The following is a 21,710-nucleotide window of genomic DNA, read 5'->3' as shown; positions in this document are numbered from 1 at the left end:
CCGCTCCAAGCGTGCTTACTGGCAGCTGCGATCTCAGACAGCAGAGGCTGCCAGCTTCGACTCCGGTGGCTTTATGGGGCCGGGAGGGGTCCACCTATAGCTTAATTTTGGGTCACCATTTCAAAACATCTTTTGGGTCACTATTTCAAAGCATGTTTTCCATGCATTTCAGAATGCTAACAATACAGACCATGGAAGGATCCAACCCACGGAGTCGGAAAGCATCGTGAGTACACTCAGATGTATCCTGAGCAATGGTATTTAGCCAGCAAATCATTCACCTCTAGAAGTGTTGCATTGGAATGGCATTGACAGCCCCCCCTCCCACTTCATGGACACTGAACTCCCTGGACCATGGCTGAAGTCAAGAGATCATTTCTGCACACAAAATCTCCAACTGCTTGTAGTAAAAAATAATCTGATTGTCTTGACATTTTAATTGGGTTTTAAATTTTCTTATGTTTCATATCAATGCCTGAGTTTGAATCGTCTTCTGCAAATAAAGAAAAAAGGAACAATACAGGAATTGGATGGATATTTTCCTTACTGCAAGAAGTCCAAGTTTCCCAGGCGTGCCCTGAAAGGAGATTTAAAAAGCAAAACAAATCAATTGCCATACTTTGCTTAAAGGATAGACAACATGAAATGAAATTTCTCCCCGATTTGATGAAACTGGATAATTCCATGGATAGGAAACATTCTCTCTTCTATCCTTCCTTCCTTCCTTCCTTCCTTCCTTCCTTCCTTCCTTCCTTCCTTCCTTCCTTCCTTCCTTCCTTCCTTCCTTCCTTCCTTCCTTCCTTCCTTCCTTCCTTCCTCCCTCCCTCCCTCCCTCCCTCCCTCCTTCCCTCCTTCCTTCCTTCCTTCCTTCCTTCCTTCCTTCCTTCCTTCCTTCCTTCCTTCCTTCCTTCCTTCCTTCCTTCCTTCCTTCCTTCCTTGTACACCTTCAAGAACCCAAATGGTAGTGGCCACCCTGGCTGTGGGTTTCTGGAGCTGTAGCATTTTTCCTTTCGCAGCTAGTACAGTGGTGCCTCGCATAGCGACGTTAATCGGTGCAGCGAAAATCACTGCAAAGCGATTTCGTTGCTATGCGATTTTTAAAAGCCCATAGGAATGCATTGAAACCCCTTCAATGCGTTCCTATGGGCTTCAGACTCACCTTAAAGCTAAGATCCTCCATACGGCGGCCATTTTCGCTGCCCAGTATGTGAGGAATCCATCCCAAAAAACGGCAGGCAGCCATTTTTTACCTGGTGGCCATTTTGGAACTGCTGATCAGCTGTTGGAAAATCATCGCTATGCGATAATCGGTAACTGAAACAGGGTACCGATCATTGCAAAGCGATTTTTCCCCATTTAAAACATCACAATGCGATCGCAAAAGCGATTGCAAAAAGTTTGTCGGTATGCGATTTTGTTGTTAAACGGGGCGCCGATTAAGCAAGGCACCACTGGTACTCAAATATTGAATAAGGAATGAGATACCTTGGCAGTATACAGAGCAGGGCTTCTTAGCTACACTCTTTGGGACCCTGATCTGAATCCTCCAATACCCTAGACATGTCCTTCACAGGAAAACACATCTCTTTGCTTCCACAAGGGAAAACCTGAGCATGATTTAGGCAGAAAGAAAGTTATTTATTCTGACTTCAAATCTTACAGGTAGCATTAACAATCTGTAGGCCACCTGATTCCCCCAACACTAGTTACAAATGTCTTTGGAATTTCCTTGCTTGGTACTACAAGGCATTTGATAAGGATAAAAACTATGTTTCAGGGGTATTGAATTTCATAGCAAAAACAGAACTGGAATGACAACAGGTTGATCCTTACCACAGCAGCAGCACCTTCTTCACCTTCCATTCCACCTCCCATTAACATAGGTATCAGGCTCTACAAGAGGGAAAGCAACAAGCCATTTCATCTCAGGTACATGTTTGGATATCCACCCTGGACATGCCCAACAAGACTGGGATCCACCCCAAGGAGTCGGAAAGCATTGTGAGTACACTCAGATGTATTCTGAGCAATGGTATTTAACCAGCAAATCATTCACTTCTAGAAGTGTTGCATTGGAATGGCATTGACAGCCCCCCCCCCCCCACTTCATGGACACTGAACTCCCTGGACCATGGCTGAAGTCAAGAGATCATTTCTGCACACAAAATCTCCAACTGCTTGTAGTAAAAAATAATCTGATTGTCTTGACATTTTAATTGGGTTTTAAATTTTCTTATGTTTCATATCCATGCATGAGTTTGAATCGTCTGATGCAAATAAAGAAAAAAGGAACAATACAGGAATTGGATGGATATTTTCCTTACTGCAAGAGGTCCAAGTTTCCCAGGCGTGCCCTGAAAGGAGATTTAAAAAGCAAAACAAATCAATTGCCATACTTTCCTTTAATGATAGACAACATGAAAGGAAATTTATTTATTTATTTATTGGACTTATATACCACCCCATAGCACTACAAGCACTCTCCGGGCGGTTTACAATTTTTTAATTATACAGGCTACACATTGCCCCCCCAGCAAGCTTGGTACTCATTTTACCGACCTCGGAAGGATGGAAGGCTGAGTCAACCTTGAGCCGGCTACCTGGGATTTGAACCCCAGGTCGTGAGCACAGTTTTAGCTGCAGTACAGCGTTTTAACCACTGCGCCACGAGGCTCTTCAATTCCTCCCTGATTCCATAGATAGGAAACATTCACCTTCCTTCCTTCCTCCCTTCCTTCCTTCCTTCCTTCTGTTACATACAGCACTGATGTTACCTGTCTGTCATGGGTTTGGAGGGAAAGTTCCAGCCTATGGGGAGTGGAAGGCGGGACATCAGGAGGAGGGGCTGTACTGTATAAATATGTGATGCCTGTGTGGTGAAAAGAGAGACACTGTGAGACACTGGGTTGTGACGAAGCAGCAGCTGGGAAGAAGAAGCTGTTGTGGGAGTCTGTGTGTCAGACAGGGTACTTCTGTGTGTCAGAGTACCAACCTGATAGGTTCAGGTGTCTGTTGGTTAGCCAGAACTGATAGGTTCAGGGTCTGTGCTTTAAGTTAAGGGTTCTGGGTGAACCAAACTGTGTGTATGTATGAGTGAGAATAAGCCACGTTACTTTATGTTATTCACCTGATTGTTTTATTTTCCTGTGTGTGTATTTAAATAAACCTTATTCTTTTTATTGTTTAAAAATCCATCCCTGGTCTGTGTGACTTCTTAAAGGGAATGGTTGGTGGCAGCTTAGTGTAACTGTGTGGCAGATCCCAGTAGGTCTGGGTTTGTCACATTGATTGGTGTCCAGCGTGTGGGATACGACTGGTCCAGTTGTCCAGCGGTCCAGCAAAGCCTTGGCAAGTGTGCCCAGAGCAAGGGGGGTCTAGTCAGGGACAGTCTGAGGCGCGTAGGTAATCTTCTAGGTGTACCTCACGGGGAGGTGCGCTAGTAGAAGAACGTGCCAACTGGGGAGACTTAGATTAAGGTGCTCTGAGGCAGCCTGGTTTTGGCGGGAAAAAGCTGAGGCAAAACTGCGTAGTAACAGTGAGCTAGCTTGCCAGCTGAGAGGCCCAGCAGAGGGGGGTAGGCTCTGACTCGATACTGTTGCAAGTTCAGTGCTGAAGAACAGCAGCAATCTCGAGGGAGAGCTGGTTCTGAGGCAAGAAGGAAAAAAGTGGTCGTTTTATTTTGAGGCTTGACTTTTAAAGCAGCCTGTTCTGAGGGGGGGATTATGCCCTTGACTCGAAGCCAGATGGCAGAAATGAGTGGAGTGAAAGACCCCCAGATTGACCAAGGTTCTGAGGATGAATTTGGCTCAGTGCAAGGTGACAGCACAGGAGAGCAGGACCCAGAACTCAGAAAAATACTCCTAGCCCAACAGCATGAACTGAGGGTGAGGGAAATGGAGGAAAGATTAGAGAGAGAAAGAAGGGAGGAAAGGGAGAAACAAAGGCAATTTGAACTAGAGAGAGAGAGAGAGAAAATTGCTCTGGAAAAAGAAAGGATGGCGTTTGAATTGAGAAAACTGGAAATGATGAACCAGAACAATAATAACAATAGGGATTCTGAGGGAGGCCAATTGTCTAAAGCTGACCTGAAGAAATTCCCTGTGTACCACAAGGGAGATTGTCCTGAGGTGTTCTTTTCCTTAGTGGAAAGAGCGTTTGTGGACTTCTCAGTGAGGGAAACTGAGAAGATGACCATCATGCGATCTTTAATCAGTGGTAGCCTGGCTGAGGTCTATGCCGAGATGCCTGAGGAACTGATGAAAGATTTTGCAGAGTTTAAAAAACTGGTGTTTGCCAGACATGGGATAAATGCGGAGCAGCTGAGACAAAGATTCAGGTCCCTCACCAAGAAACCAGAACAAACTTTTACCCAAGTGGGGGCCCAATTGGTGAGGCTGCTTGAGAAATGGCTATCGCAGGAAGGGACAGAGACCTATGAGCAGCTTAAAGACTTGATAGCACTGGAACAGTTCTATTCAGTCCTGCAAGGGGAATTGAAATTCCAGGTGAGGGAAAGGAAACCGAGGTCTGTGGCAGCAGCCGCAGAGATCGCAGATTTTATTTCCCAAATAAGAAAGCCCTTGGGTGAGGGGAAATCTGTAGGTAAACCCAAAGAAACCTACAGCAAGTACTCTCAGGGACCAGGGAAAAGCCAGCAAGGGGGAGGGGCCCATGGTGAAGGGAAGCCCTCAGACATGAAACCAAGACCTCAGATTTTTGGAGGGAAAACCAAAACAAGATGAGAGAGAATCAAAATACACCAGAAAATGCTATTTCTGTCAGGGAAAGGGTCATCTAATCTCAGAGTGTGAGAAATTAAAGCAGCTAAAAGGAATGGTGCCTCAGGAGTCTAGTGGAACCAAGCCAAAAGCTGTGTTCTGTGTCCAGAAAGAGCAAGGCTCAGTGTCACTGAGGGAGCCGGTTGCCATGACTACTCAGTCTGGAACAGCTACCTCTGCTGATCAGGCTGAGGAAAATGGTCCTCTTGTGGAGGTAAAGCGCTGCTTGTTGGTGAAAACAGATTCTCAGTTGTTTGAGACAGCAGGGGTGGACGTAGGAATACTTGACCGTCAGTATAGGGGGCTGCGGGACACTTGTTCCCAGGTAACCCTGTGCCATCCAGATATTATTCCTAGGGAGTTTATAATCCCAAATGAGAGCATGAAGGTGGCAGGGATTGAGGGGCAGGTAATCTCTCTGCCAGTAGCAGAGGTACCTGTCAACTTTCAAGGCTGGAGGGGAGTTTGGAGGCTAGCGATTTCATCGACTCTGCCAGCAGCCGTGCTCGTGGGAAATGACCTGGCTGAACATGTGAAACGGGTGCTAGTGATTACACGCTCACAAGTCACCACAGGGACAGTTCAGGGGGGTAATGATGAGCCAGAGACGGAAGCAGAGGGGAGTTCAGAAGCTGTGGTGGAAACCTTAACCACAGACAGCAGATTTGGACAGGAGCAAAAGGCAGACGCCACTCTCCAAAAGTGTTTTGAACAGGTGACTGACGCCCAGCTAACACCTGAAACCCCAGTGAGATTTCTGGAGAAAAAGGGGATTTTATATAGAGAAACCCTGAGGAATATCTCAAAAGGGGGAGATGGGATCAGAAGTCAGCTGGTGGTACCTGAAAAGTATCGCCCCATGATCTTACAAAGGGGGCACTCTGACATGTTTGCTGCACACTTAGGGGTGAAAGGGCCCCTTGATTTGATCAAACAAAATTGGGAGCAGATCACCCAGGATGACCCACAAGACGTTGTGACTTACATAGACACCTTGATGAATGACCTAAAGAGAAATCTAGAGCTGGCAGCAGAAAACCTGCAAGCTCAGAAGGTCAGACAGAAAACATGGTATGACCACAAAGCTAGAGAGAGGCACTTTGACCCAGGGGAGGAAGTGCTTTGGCTTAGGCCCTGCAGAGAGAATAAACTGCAGCTCAAATGGGCAGGACCATATAGGGTCATTTCCAAGATGTCAGACCTGAACTACCTAATAGAGCAGGAGGAGAACCAAGCAAGGAGGGTGGTTCATGTGAATGCCCTAAAACCCTACTACAGAGGGGAACAGAGGGTTCTATTTGCTATAAAAGCAGCTGAGAGTGAGGAAGCGGAATTACCCTTCTGGGAGGGTAGAGGGGAAGTAAAATACAACCCAGAGGAGGTAAAGATCAGTCCTGCACTCACCCAAGACCAGCAGCAAGAACTAAAAATGCTGCTTAGTAAATATCAACAGGTGTTTTCCAACAAGCCGGGGATAGTGAAGGGAGTGATGCATCGGATCCACACAGGGGATGCACCCCCGCAGGCAGTATCCCCATACCGAGTAACGGGACCCTATAGGGACAAGGTGCGGAAGGAGCTGGACGAGATGCTGAGGGAGAACATAATCGTCCCCTCTTCTAGTCCTTGGTCCTCTCCGATAGTCCTTGTGGACAAGCCTGATGGGAGCATTAGGTTTTGTGTCGATTACAGGAAATTAAACCGTGTAACCACTCCTGATGCCTACCCAATGCCCAGGCTAGACAACCTGATTGAAACCATAGGGGGTTGTCGGTTCATCTCATCATTGGACCTGGTAAAGGGATATTGGCAATTAAGAATTGATCCCAGGGATCAAGAAAAGACTGCCTTTTGCAGCCCTTTTGGTCTCTATGAGTTTCGAGTCCTGAGCTTTGGTCTCAGAAATGCACCAGCCACATTCCAAAGGCTGATGGACCAGACCTTGGCAGGGCTCAGTGACTTTACAGTGGCCTATATTGACGACATAGGGATCTTCAGTAATACCTGGGAAGATCACCTGATACACCTGGAATTAGTGCTGCAGAGGTTAAGTGCAGCAGGGCTAACAGTAAAGGCCAGCAAGTGTCAGCTGGGTAGCCCAGAAATAAAATACTTGGGTCACATGGTAGGGGGAGGAGTGATAAAACCCCTGGAGGCCAAAATAGAAGCTGTTCGTGTTTGGCCTAGACCAGGCTTGTCCAACCTGCGGCCCGAGGGCCGCATGCGGCCCAGGTCAGCTCGTAATGCGGCCCAGTGCAATTTTTTATTTTTAAAGAAATTCTAAAGTTTCAAGTTACACTGCCGGCACTTGCGGCCGGAATGTGGCCGGGGTATGTCACAACAGTAGAGGGGGAGAGAGGGAAGGAAGGAACAGGAGGGGAGGGGAGGGGACGGGGGGGGGCTGCGTGACTGCACTGTGCCATCCCCTTCAATAGGTGGACCCCCTCCCGGCCCCATAAAGCCACCGGAGTCGAAGCTGGCAGCCTCTGCTGTCTGAGATCGCAGCTGCCATTAAGCGTGCTTGGAGCGGAGCTGTGGAGGACGGCTAGGGCTGGCCCCCCATGCGGCCCAAACCAAATGTATGTGTGACCTAAACCAAATTTTCATCTTCTAATGTGGCCCAGGGAAGGTGAAAGGTTGGACACCCCTGGCCTAGACCCAACACCAAGAAAAAAGTCAAATCATTTCTTGGGTTGGTGGGCTACTACAGAAAGTTCATCCCGAGGTTTAGCGAGATTGCGGCTCCGCTGACCGATCTGACGAGGAAGAAGGCTGATGACCGCATCCCGTGGACCAGCGACTGTGAGGCGGCGTTCCAGAGGTTGAAGGAGGCGTTAATCAACTATCCTGTCCTGCGTGCTCCAGACTTCGACCGGGAGTTCATCATCTACACCGATGCGTCTAACAGCGGGGTAGGAGCAGTTCTGTGCCAGGAGGATGAGAATGGTGACCAGCATCCAGTATCCTACCTGAGTAGGAAACTTCAAAAAGGTGAGAGACATTTGGCAACCGTGGAGAAGGAGTGTTTGGCCATAGTCTACGCGATCCAGAAGGCCAAACCTTACATCTGGGGAAGACATTTTATTCTGTGTACTGACCATTCACCATTGCAATGGTTAAAGACAATGAAAACCCACAATAGCAAACTTATGAGGTGGGCTTTAAACCTACAGGACTATGACTTTGAAGTGAAGGTGGTCAGAGGGTCAGTGAACTGTGTTGCTGACGCCTTATCAAGAAGACCTGAAGAATGAAGACGGCGAAAGAACATGGACTATGTGTATATGTTGACAAAAAGTAAAATGTACCTGGTTTTGAATTTGGTTTGTATGAATAAAGGTAAATTGATGTAATGTATATGGTAAATGTTTAAATGCCTAATTGCTTTGGTTAACTTAGAGTGTAAGGATAAGTAAGTATAATATGGTATGTATAACTGTTGTTGTGTGTTTTATCCAGGTTGTTTTTTGGTGAAAAGCACATTAGCTTTCCCCCTACAAAACAACTTATAAAGAGGGGAGGTGTTACATACAGCACTGATGTTACCTGTCTGTCATGGGTTTGGAGGGAAAGTTCCAGCCTATGGGGAGTGGAAGGCGGGACATCAGGAGGAGGGGCTGTACTGTATAAATATGTGATGCCTGTGTGGTGAAAAGAGAGACACTGTGAGACACTGGGTTGTGACGAAGCAGCAGCTGGGAAGAAGAAGCTGTTGTGGGAGTCTGTGTGTCAGACAGGGTACTTCTGTGTGTCAGAGTACCAACCTGATAGGTTCAGGTGTCTGTTGGTTAGCCAGAACTGATAGGTTCAGGGTCTGTGCTTTAAGTTAAGGGTTCTGGGTGAACCAAACTGTGTGTATGTATGAGTGAGAATAAGCCACGTTACTTTATGTTATTCACCTGATTGTTTTATTTTCCTGTGTGTGTATTTAAATAAACCTTATTCTTTTTATTGTTTAAAAATCCATCCCTGGTCTGTGTGACTTCTTAAAGGGAATGGTTGGTGGCAGCTTAGTGTAACTGTGTGGCAGATCCCAGTAGGTCTGGGTTTGTCACACCTTCGTTCCTTCCTTCCTTCCTTCCTTCCTTCCTTCCTTCCTTCCTTCCTTCCTTCCTTCCTTCCTTCCTTCCTTCCTTCCTTCCTTCCTTCCTTCCTTCCTTCCTTCCTTCCTACCTACCTACCTACCTACCTACCTACCTACCTACCTACCTACCTACCTACCTACCTACCTACCTACCTACCTACCTACCTACCTACCTACCTACCTACCTACCTACCTACCTACCTACCTACCTACGACAACTTCAAGAACCCAAATGGTAGTGGCCACCCTGGCTGCGGGTATCTGCAACTATAACATTTTTCCTTTTACATTTTCACCTCCAAAGGAATATCTAATAATCTTACATCTGAACATGAACAATAACAGCAGTGTTTCAGGAAGGCATGAGACCACCTCCGAAAAATGTGTTAAAATGAAACTAAAACAAAATAGATCCTTACCATAGGGTTCCCACCATTTTCCTCCTCCTCCTCCTCATTGGTTCCTCCTCCAAGCATGGAAAGCATGTTCTAGAAAGACGGAAAAGATAGGGGGATGGGAAGCGTCATCCTCTGTACAGTTCAATTTGGAATATTTACACTCTGAACTCCAAGAGACTCTGCTTTCAGGTGAAAAGGCATACAATACTATCCCAAAGAAAATCTTTAGACCTCTATCTTGGTCCTGCCAGCCATGTTTTCTTTTGCCATCCTTGGATGGGTTTGAGGGCCCCTGTGAACTGCTGTTCTGTTCTGACTTTCTCTTTGGTGCTTCAAATATAAGATGGCAATTTGTAATAAATTTAACTTTTCTTCCTTCCCTCCCCTTGTGAGGAATAAGCAACTGGTACACTTTTCTGGTGTTACTTAAACAATTGCTCAACTGGGTGGCTGAGCATAGGCAGTGAGAATAGACACTTTTGATCCCTAAAAAGTAGGATTCTATTTGGAAGAGCGTTTTGACTTTAAAATTGCAAGAAAAGAAAAGCTTCCAGGAATCTCATCAAATGAAAATGAAAAACTCCCATACAAACGTCGGCCATCTGCTTTCCTATAAAATAATGAAAAGGGTTTGGTCAAATGTTTTGTTTTCAGCTTTCACTCCAGGGCCAAATGGTAATGCCAAATTTATGAGTCTGGTAGGGTGGATGACTCTGGGATTCCTCCCCTAGGAACTATCCAAGGTCCTGAACATTCTGCCCTTAAGAAGTTCATGACCATGGACAGCTCCCTTTAGAGTCCAACAGAATTGCAGCTCCCATGAAATTAATAAGAATCTTAGAGCTGCAGAGATGGAAGGGATCTTATGAATCATGGAGCCCAGACTCTGTCAACAAGGCACAGGGGCAAATCAAACTCCCAACCCCTGCCTCCACAACCAGATACCTAAAACACAGATGTTCTTAGGGTCACCAGTTACCACTGAATCAGTGGACTCTTTGAGTGCTGAAAATGACAATCCTTATACAGTGAGGTCTTGACTTAAGAACGGCCTGAGTTAAGAACATTTTGACTTAAGAACTGCTCTCATAGGAAAATATTGACTTGACTTAAGTACTTAGATTTGAGTTAAGAACTGAAAAAAACCCACGTGGGAGGCAGGGAAAGTGCAAAATGTGAACTTTCAGTTAACTGTTGGCCAGTGAAAAGGGTGCCTGTCTGCTTCCTCACTCCTCCCAGCGTTTAGAGAGTGGATTGGGAGACAGTCTTCAGACTGCCTGGTACTGCCTGGACTGTATTTTCCCTGCCTTCCCTGAACCTTTCTTGACCTAAGAAAAAAAGAAACAAAATATCCCCCTCCAGTGGTCCAAGGTGGAATAGCAGCTTCCCATTAGTTTCTATGGGCGAAAAAGAGCAGATACGGATCAAATGGTTTTCAATGCATTCTTATGGGAAATGCAGATTTGACCTGAGAACTTTTTGACTTGAGAACCGCCTTCCAATACGGATTAAGTTCTCAAGTCAAGACCCCACTGTACTCAAAGGTGTCCATGTATGCCTTCATTGGAAGTACATATTGTCAGGTTTTATAAAATAAACCAAATAAAAAAGAACCTGAATTTTACAGCCATGAACACTAAGCACTGAGATTACAAACGAAGTGTCAGCAGGTGGGCCTGACAAGGACACTGGAATACATATCTTAAGGGTGAAGATGATGTAATGTCTCTGACAACTAGATGAATAGAGATAGTATGTATAAAGACTGTGCAATGATTTCTTCTCTTGGCTAATGTAAATGACTGTGGACTGCAATGCTGTTGCTTTGTTCTTTGTTGTTGTTTAGTCGTTAAGTCATGTCCAACTCTTTGTGACCCCATGGACTAGAGCACACCAGGCCCTCCTGTCTTCCACTGCCTCACGGAGTTGGGTCAAATTCATGCTGGTAGCTTCAATGACATTATTGAACCATCTTGTCCTCTGTCGTCCCCTTCTCCTCTTGCCTTCACACTTTCCCAACATCAGGGTCTATTCCAGGAATTCTTCTCTTCTCATGAGCTGGCCAAAGTATTGGAGCCTCAGCTTCAGGATCTGTCCTTCCAGTGAGCACCCAGGGTTGATTTCCTTCAAAATGGATAGGTTTGTTCTCCTTGCAGTCCAGGGGACTCTCAAGAGTCTCCTCCAGAACCACAGTTCAAAAGCATCAATTCTTCAGCGGTCAGCCTTCTTTATGGTCCAGCTCTCACTTCCATACATCGCTACTGGAAAAACCATAGCTTTGACTATATGGACCATTGTCGGCAAGATGATGTCTCTGCTTTTTAAGAAGCTGTCTAGATTTGTCATCGCTTTCCTCCCAAGTAGCAGGCGTCTTTGAATTTCATGGCTGCTGTCCCCATCTGCAGTGATCTTGGAGCGTAAAATCTGTCACAACCTCCATATCTTCCCCTTCTGTTTGCCAGGAGGTGATGGGGCCAGTGGCCATGATCTCAGGTTTTTTTTTATGTTGAGCTTCAGACCATTTTTTGCACTCTCCTCTTTCACCCTCATTAACAGGCTAGGTATATTTGTAAATAGTTGCCTGAAGTCTACTGTCTCTGCCTGTTTTTCTTGACTGCTGGGACTGGAACAGAAGCTTCTAAAAACTTCGCCACGCTGACACATATGACACAGCATCCTCTGTCACTAGGCACAGAAACCCACTCTCTTCATCTATGACAGGGCAGGAGATCATTTGCTTTAGAAAATGCTTCTACACACTTCTCACAAGAAATGGAAAATATGTAACTTGATTTCCCTGGACAATAAATTCTGATCAAATTTAACCTGCTGCCTTCTTGACCTTCTGAGATATGATTATCTTCTTCTGCTGTGTAAACAGTATCCCTTAATTTGTAAGTAAACTATAAATATTCAAAAGGTGAGCTATAAATACCTTAATCCTCATTATCATCATTTAATATTAGGATTACATTTGATTTCACCAGCTGTGACATTAAAATAGGTAGTTCCTTACCATAACAGCCACACCTCCTTCATCATCTTCTTCTTCATCATTATCACCACCCAATCCGCCTCCTGTAAGCAAAGGCATCATGGCCTAGAAGATGAAAAGAAATCCTGTTCTCTCCAGCATATAAGACTTTCTCCCTTGAAGGACCTTAAAAATTTGGATCCTTATAGGTCAAATAATCAGTCACCTTCATTCATGGCAAGAAGTCACTTGCCCCCAAAGCCATGCTGTTGTTTTCCAACAAAATTTCAACATTTGCAGATGAGGCAACATTGTCATTTGTTCTCATAACACAAAATGGGTCTGGCATGGTCTCATCCTCATTTAAATGTGTGGTCTCATAAAACCCTGTAGGGTGAGGTATGGTCCTCACATATTCATGAAGACATCATTGATAGATCACAATTTTTCATGGAAGTCAGCTTTCCCATCGCTACTTAATAAAAACAGCATCACATTTATTCTGATTTTACTCAGGTTGTCCTATGTAGAACATAGCAGTTTCCCGTGCTTCCTTTTGGGAGTGCTCTGGGGCCATGTATCTTTCCCAAGGCTACATATTACTCCAAAATACTAACCAGTATCCACTACAACTTTCAGAGATTTCCATGCACTCATACAGGGATTCCTGAACATGTGGGAAAAGAGCTTTCAAGGCCAAAATCTTGAATGTTGTTGGCTAATATCCTACTGTTGAAAAGGCTGTGATCCACAAATCTCACTCAAAATGGCTACTTCTTTCAAGTATTTAACCTATATTTTAGGTTGTGTTTATGTGTTTTTACAGGATTATCAAATATAGAATTTGCTGGATTTTGCACAGTTAAGAGTGCAAAGAGAATATGAGAATAAAGTAGATGATATCCTGTATGGAGAAAGAGGAGTGGTCAACTTCTCCACCCCTGTCTCATGGAACACAAAGACTGGCATACCTCAAACCTCCATAAGAACCTACAAATTGTGCCCATGAATATTTGTCTACTCACACATGGCTCTCTTTGCCTATGAGTTTACCAGTGATGGTGAGTTGTGGGCAGTGAGTAAGCTCTCTGGTGCATGGAGGCCAATCAAACAAAATCTTTTGCTGCCAAGAGCAAAGAAGATAAGATAGTTCCCCCCTCCCTATTTCATGCAGCTAACTTACTGTCAGGAGAATAACACCCTTCACTGCACTTGAGCAGCCACCACATCTTGGGGGCCAAGGATAGGTTGCCTCATATGCTACGTTCTGTCCTCAAAGAATGGCTGGCAGGCTCAGAAGGAACAACTAGACTGAGCCTTTGCCAAGAATAGCAAAGTCACTTCATTCAGAATAACACTGCGAACCTGTTTGATGTGGTGGTTAATTAATAATGATTGACATGGCCATAAAGTCAAATCTCATAAGCTAGGTGCATCTGGGATGTTATCCTAGGCAGAGCATGATCGCTGATTGCCTTTGGGAGTCCATGATATTAGAATATACAAATTAGAATCGCTGATTGGCTGGGTCCGCAATGTGAACAAACGCCTTACTTTGCCTAGTGGTAGAACCGGCTCTGATGCGGGCAGTGCTGAAGGCTCTCCTTCTCCTTCATGTTCTACATGGGAGTAACCCATCAACAAAGCGTATGAGGTGCTATTTCTTATTGATTTGTTGACACAATTCCCAGGCAAATATTTTAAGTTTTTAAAGAATTTCTCAGCAATGGTAGTAGAAAGACAGTAATGGTTTGTTTCTTACCCCAAAATTTTTGAGATTTTTCATTAATGACTACAAGGAAAAGGAAAAAAAGTGTTAAAATTCTTGTTCTTAACAAACATGGAATAAAAATTTGCCCCATGTTTGACTGCCTTGCAAAATTCATCTCAACTTTAAAAATGTTTAGACATTAAAAAGTTTTCCTGTTTTGCTGAAATGCCAGAATTCTCTCAGTCGGTTACGGAAATGGTACTTCTTAGGATATTTTCATCATCAAACCTCTTTAATCTTTCACAGGGGATTCCACTGGATTTTAAGGGAGGAATGTTACTCGTCATATTCTGAAATTCAGTGTCTCTAATGCCCCAAATGGAAAGCTGCTAACACTGAAATAAAGAGCAGAGTTGTAAAATGTTGACCTGAACGTTTGTTATTGGCCTGTTTTGGGACCAGAAGTTCATTTGTTTAAAAGGAATTCTGATTGCAGAAAAAAGATACAAGAAGGAATGAGAGAAACTAATACTCATCATCCTACCAGAAAGCCACCACCTCTACCACCACCGAACATCATGGATCCTGGATTCTGTTATAAAAGGAAAAGAAAATAAGGGTCAGTCTTTTCTCTGGTTGATATACAGTACACACATGTATAACCATTATCATCTGATCTCGAATACAATATATTTGGGTTTCTGTCTTCTTAATTGAGTAAATCTTAATTTATCAGCACAGTGTTAAGTGGTGGCACCCAACCAGGATTGTGATACTGTGATATGTTGCTTGAATTTTGGACATGCAATTGTTAGGGGGATTTTTTTTGTAGAAAAGTATCTGTGACCATTTTGCACAAGGTAAGGATACATGTGTAAGAATTAACTCACAGGCTTCTCTTCTTCATTCTCCTCTTCCTCTCCATTAGGATCCTGCCAAAAATTAAAAAAAATAAAAACTTTGTTACTGGGTGACATTACTTTCACTTATCAGACAGCTAATTAAAACCAAAAATAAGACTCTCGAGCTGGTTATGCCCCATAAAGGATTCAAATGGATGAAAGCCCTCCTCAAAGAGTATGGTCCTTTCTCCTGTACTCACTGTTCTATTTGCAGTCCAGGGGACTCTCAAGAGCCTCCTCCAGCACCACAATTCAAAAGCATAAATTCTTCGGCGGTCAGCCTTCTTTATGGTCCAGCTCTCACTTCCATACATCGCTACTGGGAAAACCATAGCTTTGACTATGTGGTCCTTTGTCAGCAAGATGATGTCTCTGCTTTTTAAGATGCTGTCTAGGTTTCTGATCACTTTCCTCCCAAGAAGCACATGTCTTTGAATTTCGTGGCTGCTGTCTCCATCTGCAGTGATCATGGAGCCCAAGAAAGTAAAATCTGTCACTGCCTCCATATCTTCCCCTTCTATTTACCCATCAGGTGATGGGACCAGTGGCCATGATCTTAGGTGTTGTTTTTTTATGTTGAGCTTCAGACCATTTTTGACACTCTCCTCTTTCACCCTCATTAAGAGGCTGTGTATATTTGTAAATAGACTTAGTTGCCTGAAGTCTACTGTCTCTGCCTGTTTTTCTTGATTGCTGGGACTGGAACAGAAGCTACTAAGAACTGCACCACTCTGACACATATGACATTGCATCCTTTGTCACTAGGCACAGAAACTCAGCATCTTCATCTATGACAAGGCAGGAGATCATTTCCTTTAGAAAATGCTTCTACACACTTCTCACAAGAAATGGAAAATGTGTAACTTGATTTTCCTGGGCAATAAATTCTGATCAAATTAAACTTGCTGCCTTCCTGCCCTTCTGAGATATGATTACAGTTGTGTCCTGCTGGACGATTACCCCGCTCTACAACGAATCCGCTTTACGTTGACATTTTTGTTCCTTACCGTAATACCAGCGCCTCCTTCATCATCAACTTCATCATCATTATCACCACCCAGTCCGCCTCCTGTAAGCAAAGGTAGCATGGCCTAGAAGATAAAAACAAATCCTGTTCTCTCCAGCGTATAAGACTTTCTCCCTTGAAGGACCTTAAAGAATATGGCTCGTTATAGGGTCAAACAATCAGTCACCTTCATTCATGGCAAGAAGTCACTTGCCCCCCCCCCCCAAAGCCATGCTGTAATTTTCCAACAAAATTTCAACATTTGCAGATGAGGCAACATCGTCATTTGTTCTCACAGCACAAAACAGATCTGGCATGATCTTATCCTCATTTAAATGTGTGGTCTCATAAAACCCTGTAGGGTGAGGTGTGGTCCTCACACATTCTTGAAGACATGATTGATTGATCACAGTTTTTCATGGAAGTCAGCTTTCCCGTCACTACTTAATAAAAATGGTGTAACATCACATTTATTTTGATCTTTCTCAGGTTGTTCTATGTAGAACATAGCAGTTTCCCTGTCCTTCCTTTTGGGAGTGCTCTGGGGCCATGTATCTTTCCCAAGGCTACATACTACTCCAGAATACTAACCAGAGATTTCCATGCACTCATACAGGGATTCCTGAACATGTGGAAAAAGAACTTTCAAGGCCAAAATCTCGAATGTTGTTGGTTAATATCCTACCAATGAAAAGGACGTGATCCACACATCTCACTCAAAATGGTTACTTCTTTCAAGTATTTACCCTATATTTTAGGTTGTGTTTATGTGATTTTAGAAGACGTATCAAACATAGAATTTGCTGGATTTTGCACAGCTAAGAGTATGATGAGAATATGAGAATAAAGTGGATGATATCTTGTACAGAGAGAGAGGAGTGGTCAACTTCTTCACCCCTGTCTCATGGAACACAAAGACTGGCATGCCTCAAGCCACCACAAATTGTGCCCATGAATATTTGTCTCCTCGCACATGGCTCTCTTTGCCTATGAGCATACCAGTATTGATGAGTTGTGGGCAGTGAGTAAGCTCTCTGGTGCGAGGAGGACAATCAAACAAAATGTTTTACTGCCCAAAGCAGAGAAGATAAGATAGTTTCCCCTTTCCTATTCCCTGCAGCTAACTGGAATCTTACTGTCAGGAGAATAACACCCTTCACTGCATTTGAGCAGCCACCACATCTTGGGGGCCAAGGATAGGTTGCCTCATATGCTAAGTTCTGTCCTCAAAGAATGGCTGGCAGGCTCAGAAGGAACAACTAGGCTGAGCCTTTGCCAAGAATAGCAAAGTCACTTGAATCAGAAGAACACTGTGAACTTGTTTGATGTGGTGGCCAATGAAAACAGGTAATTAATAATGATTGACATGGCCATATAGTCAAATCTCATAAGCTAGGTGCATCTAGGATGTTATCCTAGGCAGAGCATGATCCCTGATTGCCTTTGGGAGTCCATGATATTAGGATATACAAATTAGAATCCCTGATTGGCTGGGTCCACAACGTGAACAAACGCCTCACTTTGCCTAGTGGTAGAACCGGCTCTGATGCGGGCAGTGCTGAAGGTTCTCCTTCTCCTTCATGTTCTACATGGGAGTGACCCATGAACAAAGCTTATGAGGTGCCATTTCTTATTGATGGGTTGACACAATTCCCAGGCAAATATTTTAAGTTTTTAAAGAATTTTCCAGCAATGGTAGTAGAAGGACAGTAACGGTTTGTTTCTTACCCCAAGATTTTTGAGATTTTTCATTAATGGCTAAAAGGAAAAGGAAAAAAAGTGTTAAAATTCTTGTTCATAACATGGAATAAAAATTTGCCCCCTATTTGACTGCCTTTCAAAATTCATCTCAACTTTAAAAATGTTTAGACATTAAAAAGTTTTCCTGTTTTGCTGAAATCCCAGAATTCTCTTGGTTAGTTCCGGAAATGGTACTTCTTAGGACATTTTCATCATCAAACCTCTTTAATCTTTCACAGGGGAGTCCACTGGATTTTAAGGGAGGAATGTTACTCATCATATTCTGAAATTAAGTCTCTCTAATGTCCCAAATGGAAAGCTGCTAACACTGAAATAAAGAGCAGAGTTGTAAAATGCTGACCTGAACGTTTGTTATTGGCCTGTTTTGGGACCCGAAGCTCATTTGTTTAAAAGGAATTCTGACTGCAGAAGAAAGATACAGGACGGAATGAGAGAAACTAATATTGATCATCCTACCAGAAAGCCACCACCTCTACCACCACCGAACATCATCCATCCTGGATTCTGTTATAAAAGGAAAACAAAATATAGGTCAGTTTTTTCTCTGGTTGATATACATAGATGTATAACCATTATCATCTGATCTCGAATACAATATACTTGGGTTTCTTTGTTCCTAACTGAGTAAATCTTAATTTCTCAGCACAGTGTTAAGTGGTGGCACCCAACCAGGCTTTTGATACTGTGATACGTTGCTTGAATTTTGGACATGCAATTGTTAGGGTGCTTTTTTTTGTAGAAAAGTATCTGTGACCATTTTGCACAAGGCAAGGATACATGTGTAAAAATTAACTTACTGGCATCTCTTCTTCATTCTCCTCTTCCTCTCCATTAGGATCCTGCCAAAAAAAAATAAAATAAAAATTTTGTTACTGGGTGTCATTATTTTCACTTATCAGACAACTGATTTAAACCAAATATAAGACTCTAGAGCTGGTTATGCCACTGGATGAAAACCTTCTTCGCAAGAGTATGGTCTTTTCTCCTGTACTCACTGGGCAGTAGCAGGGATAAAAAAGTTGCATGACAGCTGTTCAGTTCTTATAAAAATAAAGCAGCTCACTCAGCTCTCCAAACTGCAACTTTCCCTTCCAGCCTTACTGCATCATTCAAACTGCAGCCTGACTTAGCCATTTGTGATGTTGCATTTGCAAGAACGGTGTCTTCACAAAGAAAAAAGCATGCATGAATAGTAACAAGAACCTGGACGAGGGTTGGGTGGAAATGTCTATAAAAAGAGACGGAATGGGTTATCCCCAATCTGGATCCCCTTAATTTGGGCACAGAACATGTCGGGAGGTGGGATTGTCTCTCGATGCCTTTAAGGAAATCCACAGCAGACCTTATTGCTTGGGATTTAAGTCTCATTTTTAGAAGGATGCTTAAAATTGAAACTTTTTGCTCCATTATCAACAGAAGCTAATTGCAAATAAATGTACGTAGAACTGGGGTGCTGCTCACTGGAAATTATTGTGTATTCTGACTATGATAGACTTCTCAGATACGTGGCACATAAAAACTGTTACGTAGTCATTGCTATACAACTGATCATTCAAATCCTATCCCTGCCTTAACGTTATTGTATCATCCTTTCTGGTGAGACTCATAATGCTCAGCAACACAAGCACTACTCAAAGTTGTATGTGTGATACTTGTGCTACAGTTGAAGCAGGATTGCTGTCCCCCAAGCACTTCCCCTGGCACACTGAGCCAGACATGTGTGGTCAAATGTGAAATTCCATAGAACAATGCCTAAAATAGACGTCACACCTGAAAAAAGATGCAGGTATAGATGGGCGTGAATTAAAAAAATGAATCACCAAATTCTTCCAAAAATTGCCAATTTGTTAATTTATATTCATATGAATCAATGCCCCCGACAAATATGAAAACAAATATTTAGCAATTTTTGATTCATTGATTTGTTGACCCATTTGGCTATAAAATGCACCCACAGGCACCTAGAGATACCAAAACTGCAGGAAGCTTCCTCTGACTCTAAAGTCCCTCCATATTTGAAGACTGAGCTTCAGATGTCTGAGTTATAAACACACAAAGAGGTCCCTCCCCAGGAAAGTTACCTCCAGGCATCTAGAGACATCAAAATTGCAGAGAAGCTTTCCATGACTCTCCTCTACAATCCCTCCAAGTTTGGAGAACACTGGATTGCCCCAAGCCAGCTACTAAAAGGCACTTTCCTGGGGGAACCACTTTGTGAGAGTATAACTTGGATGTCTGAAACCCAATCTTCACCAAACTTGGAGAAGAGAGTCAGTAGAAGCTTCACCATGATTTTGGTGTCTCTAGGTGCCTGAATGAGGGATGTGGTGGTGCTGCGGGCTAAACTGTAGAAGCCTGTGCTGCAGGGTCAGAAGACCAGCAGTCGTAAGATCGAATCCACGCAACGGAGTGAACTCCCATCACTTGTCCCAGCTCCTCGCCAACCTAGCAGTTTGAAAGTATATAAATGTGAGTAGATAAATAGGAACCACCTCGGTGGGAAGGTAAAACGGCGTTCCCTAGTCACGCTGGCCACATGACAACGGAAACTGTCTTCGGACAAGCGCTGGCTCTATGGCTTGAAAAACGGGATGAGCACCGCCCCCTAGAGTTGGACACGACTGGACTAAAAATGTCAAGGAGAACCTTTCCCTTTCCCTTAGGTGCCTGAAGGGAACTTTCTTGGGGTGCCCTAATTGTGGGTGTACAACTCAGATATCAAACACCCAACCATCACCAAATTTGCACAGCTTGTACAGGAGGTTTGTGGAAAGCTTCCCTGCCAATTCAGTGTCTCTGGGTGCTGGGGGAGATTTTATATAGTTTTAAAGTAAAAACAACAACAAATTGATGAATCGATTCATTGATTTGTCAGAAAAAATCATGAATTCGTAATTCATGATTCATCAGACCTTGAATCACCATTTTTCTGATGCATGCCCATCCCTAGCTGCAATCCATGAAAGACTATTTTTAGAAGACTGTGTTCATTTTTAAGACGCTACAAGACTCTTGTTTTCTTTAGCTGAAATAGACTAAATATGGTGATTCCCAGGAAATTCAAGAGTGAAATATCTGTTATGGACGGGAAAGGGCTTATCTTTCCCTTTCAGACAAAACTAGACACATCCATTCAACTGTAATGACTATTAAAACTGGAACACAAGGACTGGTCATAATTGTCTATGGATGATGGATCCAGCTCATACAAAGCCCGTAGAAGGAAGGTAACAGTTGGCTTTCTGTGCATAAAGTAATGCTAATTGTTGTCATACAGTACATTATAGCACCAATATCTGCTCTGGTTCTCTTTTATTTTAACCGAGACACCATTTTAATTTCCCACCAAATCCTGCACTGCTGCTGTTTTTCACTACTTCCAGATAAGACCACCAGGGAACACGGACTCTAGAGGGAGAGCGCCAGGAGCACTTAACATACGGCCTCCTCGAACCAGTCTTGCTCTCAGCCACTGCCTCATCTTATAAGTGTGTTGATGAGTCTAGTTCAACTAGGACCCATATCATATCTGACTCCAAAGCTGCACATTAATGCTTTTGAAGAACTTGAACACTTCAGGCAATGACACCCCATTAGATCCAAGTCTTTCAGACAAGGTGACTGGCAAGCCATTGCAATCCATGAGATCCATTCCCTCTTACCCAACTTTGTGCAGTGACCAGGGACAGAAGGACAGTTGCTAAAAGGATTCTCATCTTCCGCGTCACCCTCTGATTGCTGCTGGCCTCTGATGTTCTTGAAGTGACATTATCTAGCTCAACAGCTATATTTAATGCCTCGTTGGACAAGCCTGATTGAGCAAACCCAATGCCTCTATTGTCAAAAGTTACCTGTTCTCATCCTATGATTTTAAAAAAATAAAATAAGGATTGCTTCAAATGATTGCATTATTCACAGTGAGAAATAAGGAATAAAGTGTGTCACGGTTTCAGGCCTTCCACGTTTGTTCTTTTAAAAAGAAAAGAGCAACGTTATGTAATGATGACTAGAACATGAGTATTTTTGTATCTTTTGGAAACCATTCGCCTTGAACATATTAATAGATAACAAGCGGTAGTAAGCCAATAAAGAACAG

At 43.5% G+C, this 21,710-nt stretch overlaps 1 long non-coding RNA gene across 1 annotated transcript; it reads right to left on the bottom strand.

Annotated features, from left to right (window-relative positions):
• Positions 1–17,439: 17,439 nt before the first annotated feature.
• On the bottom strand, positions 17,440–21,365 carry LOC144584324 (uncharacterized). Its single transcript, XR_013538504.1, has 2 exons — positions 21,277–21,365; positions 17,440–18,453 (listed from the first exon to the last, which is right to left on the bottom strand). It is a non-coding gene; the product is annotated as an uncharacterized LOC144584324 (long non-coding RNA).
• Between the last annotated feature and the right edge of the window lie 345 nt (positions 21,366–21,710).

Source organism: Pogona vitticeps, chromosome 9 (assembly GCF_051106095.1).
Source record: "Pogona vitticeps strain Pit_001003342236 chromosome 9, PviZW2.1, whole genome shotgun sequence".
Lineage (NCBI taxonomy): Eukaryota > Metazoa > Chordata > Lepidosauria > Squamata > Agamidae > Pogona > Pogona vitticeps.
Note: the sequence above shows the minus strand (reverse complement) of the source record. Positions and strands in the feature narration are given on the sequence as shown.